Source organism: Vipera berus, assembly GCF_964194415.1.
Source record: "Vipera berus genome assembly, chromosome: 1".
NCBI lineage: Eukaryota > Metazoa > Chordata > Lepidosauria > Squamata > Viperidae > Vipera > Vipera berus.
Genome location: NC_138202.1, coordinates 111,307,434 through 111,328,831, shown reverse-complemented (window position 1 = coordinate 111,328,831; position 21,398 = coordinate 111,307,434).

Genomic DNA, 21,398 nt, shown 5'->3' with positions numbered 1-21,398 from the left:
GAGTCTGTCCAGATCCTCCTATATCATAAGCCTATCTTCTGGAGTATTGGCTATTCCTGCCAGCTTGGTGTCATCTGCAAATTTGATGAGTTCTCCATCTATCCCCTCATCCAAATCGTTAATGAAGATATTGAAGAGCACTGGGCCCAGAACAGAGCCCTGGGGCACCCCACTACACACTTCCATATAGTTGACATGTCAAATAATGTCATAATTATTGCTGTGTTAGTGCCCAAGAAAAACCTGAGAAAAAGGAAATTAAATATTTTGAGCATATTGAACCACAGTAAAGCTGCCGATGTTGATATCACTAAAAAACAAACCCCAATGTTAAAACATGGAAGTGGTTTGCTTATCAGGTCACTGTGTGACTTATTTACTCTGTGTGAAACCAGCACCCATGCATGATGATTGTATAAGGAACAGCAAAGACATTCTTCCAAGGGAAGGGTAGCAAGAATAAGTGCAAAACCCATAGGGGGATTAGTTTGTTAAATGCATCTAGGAAAGCATTTTGCAGAATTGTGATTAAAGGTTAGGGGACGTAACAATAAATAAAAGTACAAAGTTGCTCTATGCTGAGCAAAGAATGTGCAAGTCAGAGTTTTGCTCTTTGACAGATGATTGATAATTCTGTGTACTGTACTTCATTAGAACACATTCTACAGATATGTCCCCAATGCACACTTTATACTAACCAAGAAGGAAAAGAAAAAAGAGAGAGAGAAACAGGGAGGGAGGGAGGGAGGGAGGAAGGAAGGAAGAAAAGAAGGAAGGAAGGAAGGAAGGAAGGAAGGAAGGAAGGAAGGAAGGAAGTGTTGTGATTCAGGGTCAGCCTGTGGGTTCGGCATTTGGGTCGGACGATTCAGAGGAGGAGGAGGGGGGTGTTGGAGAGGTTGCTGAGGGGGTTGGAGAGCTTGCTGATGAGAGCCCTCAGCCAGGCCCCTTCCACCTGGTTACGACGCAGACCCAGCTGTGTGAGCCTGACAGCGTGGATGAAGATGACCCACAGCTGGCCCTGTTCAGGGACGCCCGACGCAGGAGGCAGTCAATCAGGAGTAAACAGAGGAAGGCAATGGGGCACCTCGGAAGGAAGCAGAGAGAAGCCACGCCCTGAACTGTTTAAAAGGGGAATGCGTGGGAGGGCTGGTTTGCTGAAGGCAACCGTTTGAATAGTTCCTGTTTCATGGTTCGTGTCTTGTTTTGCTCTATTTGCTTTTGTGTTCATAAATTTGGCAGGCTTAGTTCCAGCCTCTTGCCTTCTTGTAAAAGGGGTTGTCCCTGCCTTATCTGCAGGGCCGGTAGTAGGCTGGTACAGAACAGGAAGGAAGGAAAGAAGGAAGGAAGGAAGGGTGTCCATCCATCAAAATGGAGTTGAGGGATTTCAAAGAGCTCTTCATCCTAATGAAATGAAGATGAATCTGACTTTTACAATTCCATGGGTCTATCTTTATCACAGCTTCTATGCTGGTCCTCACAATAAGTGTTATTTCTTTGAAACGAACACTTTGAATAGGCCACACAGATTTCTTTCCTGTTTATTTCATTCCTTTCTGAAGGAAATAAAGCTTTGTTTATTTGAGCTAGGCATGGAAGAAAGATGTTTTCTTTAGCTCGCTTTCATTTATCAGCACTAAATGATAGTTACCGTTTGCATTCTTCACTCTTTAAGCTTCCAGAAATAGATACATAGAAAAGAATAAATAGAAAGGTTGTACATAATACAAAAAACATTATTTCATATCAGTAAACTAAATGCTTAGCAAGTAGTTCCTCAAGAATCAAACAAGAATGTGTGATGTGTCCTGGGTTTTTAAATTTATAGATAATTATGGGGAAAATGCTAGAAACAATAGTAAAAGTTTATTGGTCAGGGACACTGGACTTTTTTTTTGCAGGCAAATACTGTGGTCAGACTCTTTGGCCGAGCACTTGACTGATTTGTATAGAATGTTAAAGAGAATATAGGATACAAGAGGTGTGAAGTTGAAAATGAATGTGTCAAAGTCCAAAGTAGATCTGTCTGATATGGAAAAGATAGACTGCAAATGGAAGTTATACATAAAATGGTAACAAAAAAATAGAGCAAGTAGATGGATTTATGTATCTTTTCTGAGTGTTTAGTAAAGAAATGGACAGAAAAATTTAAAATACACTGTACAAATGTTGGTAAGAAAGTGATTCATTGTGAGGAATGGACATATATCAAAAGATTGCTCTGTATATGGATCTGTATTCTTCTCATATTCTTAAATGAAAGTAAGAGATGGGTATGTCAGAACAAACTTAAACGTAAACAGAATGCAGTGGAATAGATTACATAAGAAGTATATGTGATAAAATAAAAATCGATCAAAAGTCAAAAATGATCAAGTGATTAATGAATATGGTCTAAATACAACAACAAACAGTATACTAACAAGTATGCCAAGATGGTTTGGACACACAGGGAGAATGAGGAATTAATTAAAAAACCAATATATGAAGGAAAAATGAATAAGCTGGGAGAAGGGGAAGACTGGGAAAGTCCTAACAGCATGAAATTGGTAAAATCTCAAAAGAAGAGAGGCAACCAGTTTAAAGAACAAGAAGCCACATTTGAAGTATGTGTGAGGTGTTCTCACGAGTGAATCGTTAAAGGAGCTTCCAAGCAAAGGCATCACGCAGAGATGCAATCATGTTAGCTTTATTCATGATAGATCAAAGAGAAAGAAATATTTGGCATGAAAGCATTCATGCCTGCATGTGAGAGAGAAATAAAATAAAACAAAACAAGCTAGCATTACATGACTAAACTAGAGGTTAGGAACAAAGAGCAGAATTAGAGATGGGAGTAGAGACAAAGAGCAGCCCCTCGTGCAGAGGTATTTATGGGGGGTCTTGGTCCCTCCCTGACCATAAAACTCTCTCACCAATGGGGCTGTGGGTCCGAGACCCTTGGCTCATCAGTGGAAGCAAAGAAGCCTCTTTGCCTCCATCTGATGACCTTTTTGGGGAACTGCCAATGGCTGGCACTAATCATCTAACAATTCCCCTTCTTGCCAGCCAATGACAGCGACCAGTGAATGTATGTAAGGGGTGAGCAGGTGTCATAGACATGCATAAAAAAACATTCAGAAGGCCAAACACAAACGCTTACACAGAAGGTTGTGCCGGTCAATTGGAACAGGTTTGGTAAACAGATCAGCTATCTAGTCAGCTGTGTTACAGTGCTCAACATGTATAAAACCCTCTTTCGCAAGGTGCCTGACATTTTTATAGCGTATGTCTATGTGGCGAGATCTAGATCCTACTGCACAAGCGCCCGAGATTGCAATTGCGGCGGTGTTGTCCTCTAGAATTTGGATGGGCAGAGGAGGAGATGCCCAGATGTTTGTTATCAGCTCATTGAACCAAGTCAAATCATTGGCCGTGTCTGACAGACTGGCAAATTCAGCCTCGGCCGTGGAGCAAGAAATAAATTTTTGCTGCCTAACATGCCAATGTATTGGGCAGCCATTTAGCAATATGATGAAACCAGAAGTGCTCCGTCTAGTTTTGGTGTTGCCAGCCCAGTCTGCGTCTGAGTAAGCGGAGAGCTGGGCCGTCTTCCCCTTCTCTGGTTCTAGCATGAGAAGAGCATCAGCTGTGCCCTTTAGGTATCTAAGCACCCTTTTGACAGCAGTCCAGTGGAATTCCTTTGGGTGTTCCACGTGCCTGGACAATAGATTCACAGCTAAAGCTATGTCAGGTCTGCTCCAATTGCTGATGTATAGCAAGGAGCCAATCACAGATCTATAAAGCGTGTTATCTGTGAACTCAGGACCGTCCTTATGGGTGTGGTTGTAAAAGTCGCTTTGCATTGGGCTATGCGTAGGATTAGATTCTGTCATTTTGCATTTGGCCAGTAATTCCTCTATCTTTTCTTTTTGAGATAGAGCGAACCCCCCTTTAGTGGCCAAAATATGCACACCCAAGTACTTGTCAACCTGCCCCAAAGATTTCAGAGTAAATTTTTCTTCCAGGGCCTTGGCAAATTCATCACACCTTTCCTTGTTAGGCCCTACATATAATAGGTCGTCCACATAAACTAACACCCGTTCTGTGGTTCCCTTGGAATTGCGTGTGAAAACACATTGATCTGCATGAGATTCTGAGAAACCAACTCGTTCTAAACTCTTTCTAAGACAGTCATACCATAATTTCCCTGACTGCTTAAGACCATATAACCCCTTGTGAAGCAACCATGTATTTCCCCCTTCTTGCTGGTAGCCAGGAGGAGCTCTCACGTAGATCTGCCGGTCCAAGTTGGTGTGGAGGTAAGCCGTCTGGATGTCAAATTGGAAGACTTCTTCTCCCAGAGCGGCTGCAGTCACGAGGGCGGCCTTGACGCTCTCTGCCCGGACGGTTGGAGAGTAAGTCTCCGAGTAGTCATCCATGTAACGGTGAGCGAAGCTACCAAATGGGCCTTGTATAGGTAGAGGCCATTGGCAAGTGGTTTGGCTTTGTAAACCCACCTTGTGCCAATGACTTTCCTCTCTTTTGGAGGTTGCTGGGGGGTGAAGACCTTGAGTTGTTTTAAGCTCTGCATTTCCTTCTCCATCGCAAGCTGCCATCTCTCCTGCTCTTCGATGGGCAGCTCCTGGATGTCAGAGAAGGATTTTGGGGTGACCACAACGCTGTTGACAGACGCGATGTGGCCAATGTCAATTCTCTTTGGCGGGACCCCTTTGTTGGACCGCTTTGACCTCCTTACCTTCTGCCACTCACCGCTCTTTTCTTCCGCGGGTCTCTGAGGTGTCGCTGGGGATGAAGACGGCGTGTCTTCTTCCATGGGACTGGACGCATCTTCGTCTTGTTCCTCACTTTCGTCGGTGGCAGGGTATGTGGTCGTCTCAGGTGATGTCGTGGTCGATGTGCCTCTGCTGGGTCGGTTGGCATATGGGCTCAGATCATTTGAGTGGATCTGGGTCCAATTGGAATCCTCTTCGAAAGAGGCAGATTGGGAAGTCACAGGCCTGCCCCCTTCTCCCAGGAAACGATAGGCCTTGGAGCCAGGAGCATAGCCCAAGAACCTTAGTCTCTGGGAAACAGATCTCCCCTTCTTCCGCAGCTGCTTGGGGATGTGCACCCATGCATAGGTACCAAAAACACGCAAATGTGCCAGATTTGGTTTCCTACCGTGAACCAGGAAATATGGGGTCTGGTTCACAACACTGCTCCAGGTGCGGTTTAAGGTGTAATTGGCATAATGAATTGCCTCTCCCCAGTATGATTCTGGGACTTTTGCGTCTGCAATCAGACTACGCATCATGGTTTGCAGGATTCCATTCCTTTTCTCAGCTACACCATTTTGCGAGGGCGTGAATGGTGCAGTTAGAAAATGGCGGATGCCCTTACGCCTTACCCAGTCCTGGAACTTCTGAGACATGAACTCAGCCCCGCGATCGCTCTGCAATTGTGCAATCTTGGTCTTGTACTGGGTCTCTACGAAGTTGTACAGTGACTTTATGGCGTCAAAGGCTTCAGATTTTTCTGTGAGAGTATACACGTGCCCGTATCGTGAAAAATCATCAACGGCAGTGAGAAAATACTTTTTCTTTCCTAGGGAAGGTGTAAAAGGCCCAACTAGGTCAACATGTACTAGTTGGTATGGATATTGAGTCTTGCGTAATGACACCTTTGAGGTCGGGGCAGCCTTCCTCTTTGTTTTCTTGCAAATGGCACAGTCCAGAAACACGTCACAGTCCTTGAGCTGGACTCCCTCAGCAAATTCTCCCATCTTTTTAACTACAGGGAAGCTTGCATGACCCAGCCTTCTGTGCAATAAGTGGGCGCACTTATCATGAAGCCGCTTTCCCACTGACACCCTCTTGGCTCTAGTTGCTTTGAGTGGTGCTGTAGGTGCCTGCTGAGATTCAGGCTCCTTGCCCACACTGCCCTTGGAAAGCCTTGGGGCAGGCTGTGGTGGCTTGGGAGAAAAATATGGTAAGCCGTTTATGATTGTAATATTTCCAATGACCTTCTGGTCCCTGGTGACATGACCTCCCCCCTTGCGAAATAAAACTTCCACTTTGTCATCGTCACACAATTTGGTAATGCTTAAAAGGTTGTTGGCTATGGAGGGAGCGTGCAAGACACCCTCAACTTTCCCAAGCCCAGGTACAGAAACAAAGCCCTCCCCAACAACTAAAGCAGTGTCTCCATTTGCAACCTTGACAGATGAGTTAATTTTCTTTAACCTTTTAAAACCTTGACTCATATTAGTAATGTGAGAAGAAGCTCCAGAGTCCAGTAACCATAAGTCAGTGGAGCTATCAGCCCTTGTTGTGGGGGTGAGGGAACAAGTAGGCAGAAAATTTCCCTTGCCCCTGCCACGCCCCCTTCCTTGCCCCTTGCCCCTTACTTGATTGGGACCACGTTTAGGGGCTTGATGTTGATGGGGGCAGTCTTTCTTGAGGTGCTCCTCAGAGCCACAGATGAAACACTTAAACAGAGCATTAATTTGCTCTGAGTTGTGGCGCCCCTTTCTGGCTTGCTGAGTGGTGGCTCTGGCGTATTCACCGGCATCTCTTCTCCTTCTATCTTCTTCAATCAGTCTTCCTGTGAGGTAGGACAGATTTATGTTTTCCCTCTTGACCGCTTCGAGTGAAACAATGAAATTGCTCCAACTCCTGTCTAGGGAAGCGAAAATGACCGCAACCATGCTCACATCATTTACAGGAAAGCCTCTGGATATTAATTCTGACCTGAGTGCCTTTAATTTTGCAAGATGTTCAGGCATGCTGGCACCAAACCTCAGTCTGGTTGAATAAAGCTCAGTTGTAAGTCTGGTGATGGAACCAATGGTATCGCTGTTGAATAAATTGTATAATAGGCGCCACACTTCATCAGCTCTGAGCCCCGCTGGTATGCTGGAGAACAGGTTATTATCCAGAGAACTGAGTAGAGTCGAATAAGCCTGCAAATGTCGCCACTCTTCTTGACGTCCCCATGGAGGAGGGGGTGGTTTCTGGACCATTTGTAGAGTCCCATTCTTTAAGAGATATAGCTGTATATCTTTACTCCAACTGCTATAATTCTCCCCACCTAGTTGTAGTTTTTTTAAAATCATTTGGCAAATTGGCTGCCGGAATATAGTCCTTATCAGACCCACTTTCAAAAATTTTTGAGGTGTCCATTGATGTGAATGGGAGAGGAAAAGTGGTTTCCACAGTGAAAGGGGTCCCTCTAGTGGTCGAGGAGGGAATCCTTTCTTGACTATTTATTAACTCCAGATGGGCGTGCCCGGAAACCATGTGATCCGGGGGAGGGCGTTATTCAGGATTTCTCCCTTCTTCCCATGAGGCATTGGGGGGGCGGAGCCCAGATTTGCCGGCCGGCATCTCTTTCTTGTTGCTGCAAGCACATGGATTTTCATCATTGCCTGTTTTCCCCTGAGAAGCCCATCTCTGGTCATGAAGACCTGAAGAGAAGGTAGGAAGCTGTGGGGTTTGATCGTTGGGAGGCTTCAGGCTGGACCCCCCCCCCCGGCATTTGGGCCCTGGGGAGAGAATAGGAGGCCTGGGGGGGGGGCTGGGCACCCCTGATGCTGCTGCCGCTGTCTTGCTGGCCTCTAAGGCGCTGGCCAAGGCTTGCATGGCTGTCTGGAGAGCCGTTGTAACAGTTTTGGCTGGACAGACCTCAATGTCATCATAGCACTTTAGGCTTTGTGGGGGGGAGAACTCAGGATTTTGCATGTCATTTCTGCTGTATGCCAGGGACTGCTGGCTATTCTGGTTGGATGCCAGGGACTGCTGGCTTTCCAGGCTTAAAAAGTCTTTGTCTCTGTTAGACCGCGTGGGGTTACTGGCGGCCGCCATCTTGTTTCCTGTGCCAGACCACGTGGGCGGAGCCATCTTGTTTCCGCTTGCCCCCGGAAGCTGTAGTTCACAGCTGGGGGAGGGGGTTCGCGCCAAAAGTCCTGGGGTCCCGGGGTCACTAAGGGTGGCAGGCGCCATATTTGGAGGCCTCGTGGTCGATAGGGAATGGCTCACCAGGGGTTCTGAGGCTTTCTGGGCTGTTTCGTGGGCTGCCCGGGCTGCCCCCCCCTTCCCTTGCATTGCAAAAATCTCTTTAAGCAGCTCTTCACGTTCCTGTGCAGTCAGTTTACTCACGCGGCGTTTGGTCTCAGCCAGGTCCGTCTCTGCAGCATCTGAGCAATCTTGGACAGTCTGCAAACCTTGTATGCTCTCCTCTGTGGCGTTCAGTTGTAGAGAGGCATGTGAAGGGGTCCCAGATGTTCTGCTGGATCCTCTGACGGGATGAAGGTCATTTGAGCTCTCACCTGCAGCTGAGGTTGCATCAGGAACTGGGGCTGTTGATTTTGATTGAAGACTCCTGGTGACAATCTGGGATCTGCGGCCATCCATTTCAGTTTCAAATCTGCAAACTTGGAAGCTTTCCTTTAAACCATCCTCTCTGCTACCAACTTGTGAGGTGTTCTCACGAGTGAATCGTTAAAGGAGCTTCCAAGCAAAGGCATCACGCAGAGATGCAATCATGTTAGCTTTATTCATGATAGATCAAAGAGAAAGAAATATTTGGCATGAAAGCATTCATGCCTGCATGTGAGAGAGAAATAAAATAAAACAAAACAAGCTAGCATTACATGACTAAACTAGAGGTTAGGAACAAAGAGCAGAATTAGAGATGGGAGTAGAGACAAAGAGCAGCCCCTCGTGCAGAGGTATTTATGGGGGGTCTTGGTCCCTCCCTGACCATAAAACTCTCTCGCCAATGGGGCTGTGGGTCCGAGACCCTTGGCTCATCAGTGGAAGCAAAGAAGCCTCTTTGCCTCCATCTGATGACCTTTTTGGGGAACTGCCAATGGCTGGCACTAATCATCTAACAGTATGTCCGTGTATATGAATGTGATGGGAGCAAGGGTGATTTGCAAACTTTGAAAGGTGTAAAAAAGATTAGTGAATGATGTTGGTGTAAACTAGATTTAGCTAGATTTTCAATACTTTCATTACTGGTCTTTAATTTTTAAAATTTAGAGTTTCAGTTGCTTTTAGTCTAAGAGTAGAACAGGATAGGACATAGGGTAACATCAATAAATACAACACAAAATCTAGAGACAGTTAAAATGATATTATAAAGCAACCCCATTACTACATTTCTAAAGATCCTGGCCCATACTGGATCTCTGAATTCCCATGAAGACAATGTAATGGGGAAAGCAATCCTTTAATATCTTATCTGAAACCATAAAACTTGTTGACCCTAGAAATAAAACAGAAGGCTAGACCATCTATTTAATAACAAAGTCGTATACCTGTATAGAACATAGAATGATAGATTTGGAAGGGACCTTGGAGGTCTTCTAGTCCAACCCTCTGCTCAAGCAGGAGACCCTATACCATTTTAGACAAATGGCTGCCCAGTCTCCTTTTGTAAGCTTCCAATGATGGAGCACCCACAACTTCTGAAGCTAGTCCATTGGTTGATTGCTTTAACCGTTAGGAAATTTCTCCTTAGTGCTAGGTTATAACCAAGGTTCTCTCCTTGGTTAGTTTCTGGGCCTTTGTTTCTTGGAATATTCAAACATTGGTATCATGTCTCCCCTAGTTCTTCTTGTCATTAGACTAGACATACCCAATTCCTGTAACCATTCTTCATATGTTTTAGCTCCAGTCCCCTGATCATTCTTGTTGCTCTTCTCTGCACTCTTTCCAGAGTCTCAACCTCTTTATATTGCAGTGACCAGGACTGGGTGCAGTATTCCAAGTTGGTCTTACTAAGACTTTGTAAAGTGGTACTAGGACCTCATGTGATCTTAATTCTATCCCACTATTAATACATCCTAGGACTGCATTGGCTTTTTTGGCTGCTGCTGCACACTGTTGGCTTATATTTCAGTGATTGTCCACTACGACTCCAAGATCTCTCTCACAGTTACTGGCATTAAGTCAGGTTTCAACTAGTCTGTACCTATACAGTTGGTTTTTCTTGCCTAAGTGTAAAACCTTACTTTTATCTATGCTAAATTTCATTTTGTTAGATAGGGACCAATCTTCAAGCCTGTCAAGATCTTTGGGGATCTCGAGCCTTTCTTTTGGTATGTTGGCTATTCCTGCCAGCTTAGTGACATCTGCAAATTTGATGAGGTCCCCTTCTGTTCCCTCATCTTGATCATTTATGAAAATATTGAAGAGTACTGAACCTAAAACAGAACCCCACTACTTACTTCCCTCCATGTGAATGTAGCTCCATTGAGGACTACACATTGGGTACGATTTGTCAGCCAGTTACAAACCCATCTGGTGGTAGTGGTGCTGTCTATCCCACATTTTTCAAGCTTGCCAAGAAGTAGGTTGTGGTGTACTTTATCAAATGCTTTACTGGATATACTATACCCATAGCATTTCACTGATTTATTAATTTAGTCATTTTGTTGAAGAATGAAATAAGATTTGTTTGCCATGATCTGTTTTTGCTGAACCCATGTTGGCTTCTGGTTATAACTTTGTTGCTTCTAGGTGCTTGCAGATTTGTTGCTTGATTATCCTTTCCAAGATCTTCCCAGGTATTGATGTCAGGCTGATTAGTCTGTAATTTCCTGCATCAGGGTTTGTTTGTTTTTTGCTTTTTTTTGAAGATGGGAACCACATCAGCTCTTTTCCAGTCCTCAGGTAGTTCCCCAGATATGTTTCAGTGGTTCTGAAATTATGTCTGCCAGTTTCTTCAGAACTCTGGGATGTAGTGTAGTCCATCAGGAGCAGGTGAATTGAATCCATCTAGAGCTGATGGATGTGTTCTCTTATCTTATTTTTGCATATGCTAATGTGTATGCCTAACCTGTCATTTACGGTTCTGTTTCTGATATGTAGTGTTTTCTTTTTGCATGAAGACAAATGCAAAGTATGAATTAGTTCTGCTTTCTCTCTACTACTACTACTAATAAAGTTGGAAGGGACCTTGGAAGTCATCTAGTCCAACCCCCTGCTCAGGCAGGAAACCCTATACCATTTCAGACAAATGGCTGTCCAGTCTCTTCTTAAAAACTTCCAGTGTTGGAGCATTCACCACTTCTAGAGACAGGTTGTTCCACTGGTTAATTGTTCTGTCAGGAAGTTTCTCCTTAGTTCTAGGTTGCTTCTCTCCTTGACTAGTTTCCATCCATTGCTTCTTGTCCTGCCTTCAGGTGCTTTGGAGAATAGCTTGATTCCCACTTTTTTGTGGAAGCCCCTGAGATATCGGAACACAGCTATCATGTCACCCCTCGCCCTTCTCTTCATTAAACTACACATACCCAATTTCAGCAACCGTTCCTTATATGTTTTAGCCTGCAGTCCCGTGATCATCTCTGTTGCCCTTCTGTGTACTCTTTCTAGAGTCTCAACATCTTTTTTACATCCTGGTGACCAAAACTAGATGCAGTATTCCAAGTGTGGCCTTACCAAGACATTGTAAAGTGGTATTAATACTTCACATGATCTTGATTCTATCCCTCTGTTAATGCAGCCTAGCATTAAAGTTTCTGTAATGGCAACCATATCATGTATTAGTGTACTAGTATTTCAAGTTCACCCTGTTTGTTGCTTAAACTTTAAGTGTATAGGCATTTCAGTTCTTTGTGGCTGACCCTGGATATACTTCCTGTATCTCCTACTTTGCATCTGAGTATTTATTTCTCTTTACTCCCTACCTTCTTATTTTACTGGGTATCTAGTGAGTTTAGCTTGGAATTAGGTCCTAGAAGTCGTGAAGATTGGTCACCCTCCCCCCTCAATTTTATTGTACATTGTATGTGTGTTTATGATCATTGTGTTTATTGTATTATGTGTATGTTGTTACTATCTGCATGTTTATTGTTCCTGTGATTATTATCAACAAGCTTGTTGACACATCCTGGAACAATTACAGTTTCCAAGTTGTCTCCAGAGATAGTACACTATCCAAACATAATGCAACCAAGCGCATCTCGCTGCAGCCAAGTGTTATATCGACAGTGGCGTAGCGTGGGGGGCGCAGGGGGGGCCGGCCGCACCGGGCACAACATCTGGGGGGGCGCGCTCGCACTGAGCTGCTCGGTAGCCACCGAGGCTCTGTGTCATTTCTGTCCGCGCCGCGGGCTGCGAAGAGGCGGGGCGGGGCCAGGCCGCCGACATACACGCCGCCCAGTGACAGGCGGCGCACGCGGGCCCAACCAGGAGAGGCCCCCTGCTGCAGAGGCCCTCCCCCTCTCCCGGCCCCCGCCCCCTCCCATGTCTCCTTCATCCGCTCCGGGAGAGCGAGCCAGAAAGGGTAGTGGACGGACGGACGGGCGTGCGGGAGGGCGGCGGCAGGGTGACTTTGGATTCCAGTTCCGCGAAGGAAGAAACTGGGGTCCCTTCTTTCTCAACGCACCGGACTGCTCCAGAATAAGAGCCTTCCTTAAAAGTCGCCCGGTTCGGCTCCGTGATAGCCGGCGAGCTTGAATGCAGCGGCTCTTGCAGGTCGGAGCCCCGCCCAGCCGCCCTCGAGAGGGACCCGGAAGCATCCCGCATGCGCGCGACTCTTCTTGGAAAGTCTACGCCGCTGCGGGGCGCGTCTTTTCAGCAGTGCCGTGACGTCACCGCCCGCCCGCCCCTCTATTTCCGCTTCCGGTTGCCTTGCCCCGCCCCGGGTGCTGACAACCCACGCTACGCCACTGTATATCGATCTGCAGAGTCCAGCAGAATGGCTTTTACACATCCAATCACAGTTTTAGCAATCAGACAAGCTCTTCCACAGGATACTACATTTCACGCTTCCCATTTCCTTCCCAACAGACGGCAAATGATTATTTTAATCCTCATTTAGGTGTGGGTGGGTGTGGGGCGGGGGTGCACTGTCTATTGTATACCATTAGGTTTTTTTTTCTTCTGATAGTTTTTTTAAAATCCATTCTCCTTACATATTAGATATGCTTCATTCAACCTTTAGTTCAGTTCAGCAGTTGGTCACATACCCAAAATATCTATGATATCTCACAATCTTGGAAAATGTGTGCCTGTCCAGCAGAATATTCATATTCTCATTACCCAGCAAGTGAAAGAGAATGGCCAGGAGTCAAGGCTAAGCATATTCTATTTATCTCAGTTAGTGTCACAGGGTATGGGATAAAGTGATGCTGGTTGTGGGGAGGCTAAATAGTTACTGCACTGATTGAGATATTACAAGCCAGATGCTGTTACTGGCAAATTTGATTAGCCAAGGCAAATGCTTCAGCAGAAAATAATCTATCTTCCTACAAATCTTTCTCAGCAGCCAAAGATGTAGTGCTAACCAATCCGATAACCAGCCAGGGGATTAGAGAGCACAATGCCATTTTCACACATTTGTAATTCATCATTGCAAATGCCTGTAACTGGGCTTTTTTTTTTATCTACATCCAGACCTGCTCGTATTGTTATGTTATCCAATTTCCTGTTCATTTGGTAAGCCCGAATCTTTTACAAGCAATCACTGAGTCAGTTTCCCAATCTCAAAACAATATTTCATTAAAGAACCAACTGAGTTTCTGGTCACAGAATCTAGCAGCCTGGAAACCAAAAGGTTTAATCATTTAAAAATTGCTTCCACGATTTATGGAATAGGCCATAATGATCTATAAATAACAGTAGCAGTGGATAGATGTGCACAATATGCCAAAAGCAAATAAATATGTTAGAACTTCTGATGTGGGAACCGAACAATTTTGTTTGCAAATATGAGCTTGACAAATTTGGAGACAGCTGCGTAGGATGAAAGTTACAGTTACCACTGAAACTTTCAGAAGTAAAATTATCATGCTGCAAGCAGCCCCTGATTTTTCAACCCCATGAATAGTGGGAGAATAATTTATTGAAAATAATTAAATACTTCCAAACTAATTTAATTTGCAGATTGTTTACAAGTTCTTTTGGATAAATTAGTAAAATAATGTTTAATAATTATTTATAACACAACTTTTACTAATATTTGCTGATTTGGTATCTTTAAAATATCTTCCCATATTTATACACTTTTCCTAAAGTTAGCATATAGTTAAGAATTATTCAAATTCTTTTATTTTCTTGCCAAATATTTATTAAATAATATTTTGCCTCAATCTGTAATTTCTACTCACACATCAGTTAAAAATGGGGTTTGGGGTAGGCAACAATATTGATGAAAAATCATAGATGAGTAAAAATAACTGTGGTATTTGCCTGAGAAAAAGAACATCTGTATATGCTCAGAAAAGCACTCTTTATTTATAGCACTGAAAATAAGTTTGATCTGTTTCAGGTACTCAAGGATTATTACCCATCACTTTGCAAACTTTACTGAGAAATTTTCTTTATCCTGTATATATATATAAGTTTTAAAATACTGTCTCTTGAAATTGCTTAACTACAGCAAGGAATGTCATAAGTTTTTTCTAAATGCGAGATTGAGGTTGTGAATTATATGCATATACAATACAGTAAATTCTTGTTATACTTAAAACAATTGAATTAATAACGTTAACATATAGATCAGTAATTCTGCAAGTTTAAAATGTTAGTAGAAAATTAATAAAAGATGAATGAAAAGCTAAAGGAAGTGGAATAAACAATATATCGTATATAGGCAATCTCTCTATGCTCCAAACCTACACCTATTTGCAACTGAATAGTCTGCTTTCCAGTAACACCAAATTGATATTTTGCTAAATGTATCAACTGCAGCTTGATTCTGGGTCTGAAATCACATTTTGAAATACATGTCTGGGTTTTTAAAGATATGTCTGCAGTCTTTTGAAGGGGAGATAGAGAGAAATAGCGATTCCATACAACCCCTCTCTGTGGCTGATGTGTTTGATTTCTTGCCCTTTTTCATAGGACTTCTTTTGATATACTTTGTTTTCAAGGTAGTTTGTATGAATTCTGTAATCCTTCTTATAAACTAGTTAAAGCTCTGTTGTAATACCAGTCTGCAGTTATAGGAACATTAATAGGCTTCTGAAGGAGGGAGGGAGGGAGGGAGGGAGGGAAGAAGGAAAAACACTCATTGTTTTTATTCCAAGCAGAATCAAGGCTGGGGAAAGCATGATTTGTTTCATTGAAAGCAAAGGCAGAAACAGCCCTTTGTCTTCTGGATAGGGAAAAGCTTTCTTCTTTCAAAATCAGAGCTAGAACTCCAGAGAAATAGGGAAGGAAGTTGCTGAGTCCGAGCAGGGTAAATCATCCCCCCAACAACTTTATGAATGGCTGGAATAACGCAAGAGGGGAGGTAGGAAGGAAAAAAATGGACAACTTTGTTTTGAGATTAAGGTAACCTTTAAGAAAACAAGGTAAATAAAACATTAATTTCTTCTATCTATGCTTCAGACCAGACTCCTTCAGGTTGCATGCTGCAGTTTGTACAGAAGGATGCTTCCTTTCTTTCAAATCTCTCAAGCTCATCATCGTTTGTCCCTGAAAAATTCACTAAACACGGCAAAAAATTAAAAACTATGAGAATTGCAATAGATCAGTGCCAACTTGGACAATTTTTTTTTATGTTTTTACTTAACCAATTAGCTAGCTGCTGTATACTGTAAATTTGGCAGGTCTACATCTTGCAACACCGTATAGTTATGTTTTTAACATATTACGGTTAAAATTTGATTTTTAATTTTTCTTTCTTTTACTTTAAAATAAAGCTTGGCTTTTCTTTTCTCCTAGATGTCACTAGATGTATTAGCCATTCTTCCTTTATTTATTGATTAATTCTATATGTTTCCCCTTCTTCCTTCTGTCCCTTAGTCTGCCTTCCAAGGGACGGAAGGAACAAGGAAAAGCATATAGAATAAATAAATAAAGGAAGGACGGCTAACACATCTAATGACATACCTCAGTGTATATAGCCAGGGGGAAGTTCTATAACCGTGGTGGAGAACCTATGGCACGCTTGCCACAGGTGGCACACAGAGCTGTTGCCCCAGTCCTAGGCCTTCAGCTGGGTTTTAAAAAAACTTTTCCCTTTAGGCCTCCGCCACTGTGTGCAAAAAAAAAAAAGTTCAATCAATCAGTTTCAACTTCTCAAGGGGAAAAAAAGATCTCGCAAAGTTGGAATTGATTGATTGAACTTTTTAGTCCCACCCAGTCTGCTGTTACCATCACAACCACGCCCACTGAATGGGCCATGCCAACCCAATTGGCCCTGCCCACCCAGCACCCAACGATACATAAGTGGGTTTTGGGTTGCAGTTTGGGCACTCGGTCTCTAAAAGGTTTGCCATCACTGTTCTATAACAATGATTTCACTTTTATCTCTTTATTCACCCAAAATCCAACAGGATGTGGGAATTCCCCCCTCCCCACTCCGTGGAGGTAAAGGAAGGATAACCAAAGGAGGCATCCCCTTGGAAGATATGGTGACAGCAGCAGAAACTGCTATTCAGAACAGGATGCACAGCCGAAGTAGGCAGATCCAGAAGGTTTCCAGAAAAGGATGGATGAGACCTCCAGCTGCCCTATGGTTTCAGCCCTGCTCATTCCCTAAGGCAGCGGTAGGCAACCTCAGCTCTTTTATGACTCATGGACTTCAACTCCCAGCTATGCTGACTCAGGAATTCTGGGAGTTGAAGTCCATGAGTCATAAAAAAGCCGAAAGTTGCCTACCCCTGCCCTAAGGTAATGGAGGGGGAGAGCAATCCAGAGTGGGGAGAGAGAAAAATGGCTATCGATGCATGGAATACATAGGCAAGTCTCCCTCCTTTTCCTTTTTTTCTTAATTTTCTCTTTAGTTTGGGGACTGAACAGTGGGGACCTCTTCTGTAACCAATCCAGTAAACGTCTATGGAGATCCCCAATCAACCAGGTCACACTTGTCCCAAAGATGCTTTTCCAAACGGCAACTGGACTTTCTTTGTTTTGTTTTTTTTTCAAAGACTTTTCGCTTTTCATCCAAGATGCTTCTTCAGTTCTGAACTGAAAAAAAATTCTTGTATGAGAAGGAAAATGTTTTCAAAGAAAAAAAAACAACAAGAAAGTTCAGTTGCCTTTTGGAAAAGCACCTTTGGGACAACCATTCCAATAGTTCCAGCAGCAGCCAAGGAAGGACATACGTTTTTCAGATTGAGAGGAGGAGGAGGTGAGGATCCAGAGCATTTTACAGTTGTAAAAAAATTGACCATGGCTACTAAGTTGGGAATAAATCAGTATATGTGACAATGGAGAACTGTCCGTATGTTAAGCTATTTGGAAATGATTTAGTCGAACATAAGTGTATAGGAGGGACAATTCCATCAGGACAGAAGGACTCAAAACCAGCCACAATGGACTCCTGACAGTGACAACAAAAGATCACCTAGAGTCTTGGAAACCCAACAATAAGAGAAACAGCTGGAGCAGAGAAGCAGGTCCAGGCTCCAAGTGAATCAGTGAGGTGGAAAGGCTGGTGTATGCTTCTATTGCTATCCTCTTGCAGACAAAAGTAAGGACTAAGCTTACTTTAGGAAACTACTTCACAAAGATGAGGTTTAAATTGAGAATTTGCCATCACGGATTGATTTTGAGAGTGCCATAAAGTTGCTTTTGACCCCTGGTGACCGCATAAATAAGGTTTTCTCTGTGGTGATCTGTCCCTAAACTAGTCTTTTAATTCCCCAGCGGTGCATTCATGGCCACTGTAACTGAGTCCATCCACCTTGCTGCTGGTCATCCTCTTCTTTCCTTATAGCTTTCCCAGCATTAGAGCCATCGCTACAAATTCACAGGCACCACACTTACGTTTTCTCATGTAAATGATGGAGGGTCACAATTTAAAGAATTCTTAGGTATAGAATATCATTGTATTTTTCAACAAACCAGATCAGTGCCACTAATAAAGGTAAAGGTAAACGTTCCCCCGCACATGTGTGCTAGTCGTTTCCGACTCTAGGGGCCGGTGCTCATCTCCGTTTCAAAGCCGAAGAGCCAGCGCTTGTCCAAGGACATCTCCGTGGTCATGTGGCCGGCATGACTAGACGCCAGAGGCGCACGGAACACTGTTACCTTCCCACCGTAGTGGTCCCTATTTTTCTACTTGCATTTTTACATGCTTTCGAACTGCTAGGTTGGCAGAAGCTGTGACGAGTAACAGGTGCTCACTCTGCTACGCGGCATTCGGGATTCGGCCCGCCAAACTGCCGACCTTCTGATCGACAAGCTCAGCATCCTAACCCACTGAGCACCAAGCCAAATGTGTCAGGCAGCAAATATAAGGGACTAGGGAACGGTAGGGAAAGGAAACTGATTTGTTACCTCCTTTTCTGTCTGGAATACAATGGGAATACTATTAAGCAGCAAGAAATGTACTGCCAACAAAAAGAGGTATTAATTAAACCCGCTCTTCAAAATAATAATTTGCCTATCCCCCCCAAAAACATAAAAGTTTTAAAAAGCTCATATGCATCTGAAGAAATGAATAGATAATTTATTATCCCTAATCAGAATAAGGGTGGAAATCATTATCCCTATGGTGCTACTTATAAAGAGACATATTTTCTGTTTGTTGTCAAGTGACCTATTTTTGGTTCCAATATCCCTTTGATAATCAGTTTTAAAGAGGCAGTTTATTTCTCAAATAGTGTCATTCAGGATTTCCACCAGGATTTAAATAGGGGAAAGATAGAACTTTTCAGCACTGATTAAGGCCATCCATATGTGGATTCAGTGTTCCTTAAAAAAACTGCAAGCAATGATATCATTAGATGTAATTTACAACAGCAGGATACAAATTTTTGACTCAATAAAAATGTACATAAAATTAATTATATTTGCATGTAATTTTGTATAATTGAGTTAATGAACACGAGAATGGTTATTTAAAATGACTCTCTGTTCTTCTGCTACTTTTTAGGTTTCAGAACATAATATTCTATTTTGTTGTTTTTTCTTATAGAGTAATTAGTAGCGTTACTGAGTTTAGACTACTCCAAACTGGAATATCAGAAGATAAAAACTTATCTGCCTTCCATGACGATAAGACATAAGAAATCTAAAATGCTCCTATTTTAAAGGAATTATTATTTGGAGAAAAACCTAATCTTCCTTTCAGGTACATACATTTAATCACAGCTTAAATAAAGCGCAACAGTGAATTGATAATGATATGGTAAGGGATCAGAATAAAAGATGAGTCTGATATCATATTAAGCCCAAACCAAGTAAATCATACTTTGGTTGGTGCACTGTGCAAACTGGACCAGTTCTCTGGTAACACTTGAAATAAAATTCTCTTCAGGCACTTCTGCTCTTTCCTTATGCATCAAATGTACTAGTGCAGGGGTCAGCAACCTGAAACAGTGAAAGAGCCACTCGGAACCGGTTCCCTCACAAAAGGAAAAACTGGGAGCCGCAAAAAAATGTGTGCACATGCGCATACATGCGTTTGACTGAAGAGTGGAGCCAAGGAGAGATATGCACCTACCCTGCATATTTGAATTGATTGGTTGAACTTTTTTAGTCCCACTTTTTTTTTTTGGACTGCACATGGCAGAGGACTGGGAGCCATAGGAGACGGCTAAAAGAGCCGCATGTGGCTCCGGAGCCGCGGGTTGCAGACCTGTGTACTAGTGTCACAAAACGTTTCTGCATGACACACTGTTCTTTATTTCTTCATCTCTCTTCAAGGCCCCATTATTCATACCTAAAAGATATTTCAGTCAAACACTGATTCTGAGATTACCTAGAAATCATTCAGTTAGTGTAAAAAAAAAAGAGCGGAGTTTAACAGGGCCATGATGAATTAAAGTAAAAACTGTTTTAAAAAGTAAAATATGATTTAGGCCTGCCACTTGATGAATTGCTTAAAAGATAATTGTAATCATGAGTTATAATTAATTAATCTACATATGAATAAAGCAATTATTCTGGGGAAGAGACATTTTGTCTTTGCTGATGATGTGCAGGTTTGTCTGCATAAGCACTATTCCCTCTTCTCGTTCAAGGGTGCTTTCTGAAGGAGCCACAAAATTTGGGATTATAGAACTGTAGTTGGTGGCTTAACATCTTCAGCCCTATTCTGATCTGTTTGGAAATAATCACCCTGATTATATCCAGGAAGGAAACCCACAACAAATTTCAGCTTGGACTATATTATAGGAATATTTTGTTTTTTTTCTATTTGGACTATTTCTCTTTTTTTCCTACAGTACATCAGAATTGGGAATTGGAAAAATTCAGAAACTGACCATGAGCCCTTTGCTCTTGAGTGTCAGTGTCCCTCGTGGAACCCACAAACCTGGGCAGTTGAGCAAATTCTGGGAGGCAGAAGAATAGAACAACTTTTCCTCCTGCATGAAGAAAAGTTTCTCCAGGTATCTTCTCCACCACCATGGGACAAAGCTGGAACAAATCTTCGTAGTCCCAGGCCCACCAATCAACAGAATATGCATCCTCTTCCTCCCATAATCACTACCTTGATGAGTCCCGATTGCTGCGTCCAAAGTTAATCGGCAGTAATGCCACATCGGCGCCCCACAATTGCTCCCCCGAAAGCCTCCTTTGGTGGCTCTTATATCTGGACAAAGGAAGTTGCCTAACTCTAAAACAAGCCGCAGGTATCATCTGGCGTGGCGGGGCCAAATGCTGCACTGCTTTTAAGAATGAGCGACGTCCAGATTCCTAAAGAAAAGCGATTAAGAGTGGCAACTATCATCCTGTAGTAGCCGACGTGCTCCCCTCCCCCAACCCTTCTTCAGTATTTTTTGGAAGACTTAATTCCAAAGCCGGAATGCTGCCTCTCTTTGGCCCACGTGAACTTCACACTCAGAACAGGGAAGCCTATTTATTTTCAGATTTTCTCCGTCTCCTTCAGTTTAGCAGCCTTTCCGCTGCCTTTCAGCTCGTTAGCGCAGCTGAGCCGAGTCACAAGCCTGGGCTCGGCGGCTACCACGTGGCGGGAGCGAGCACCCGGCTTCGCAGAACAATTGTCGCGGAGTGTCGGGTGTTGTGTTGGTTCCAGAATCAGAGGTGACACAGGTTCAGGAGCTAAGTTGTTTATTGAGGAACATGGCCGAACTGGGGAACAAAGGATTTGAGCCCTCACTTATACCTGGTCAGGTAACTGCCTGGCCAATGGGTTAAATCCAAGCATCCTGCTGGCTGGTCAGCCAATCCCTTTAAATCCTGCTCTCCCGTTGAACGCTGTTCCCTTGTTCTGGCTTCCCGCCAAACGCTGTTCCTGCTCGGAGCTGTCCAGCTCCCCACCTCCTTAATTCACTGGCCCTCACGCAAAACCTGCATACACTACACCGGGCCTGGGATGGCATCGGCTTCCTCGCTGTTTGACGGGAGACGCGCGCCACGAGGCAGCGCGCCTGGGTCTGTCAAGAGTTAGGCTGAGGTGGGATCTCTGAGACGCGCGCCACGAGGCAGCGCGCCTCGGTCTGTCAAGAGTTAGGCTGAGGTGGGATCTCTGAGACGCGCGCCACGAGGCAG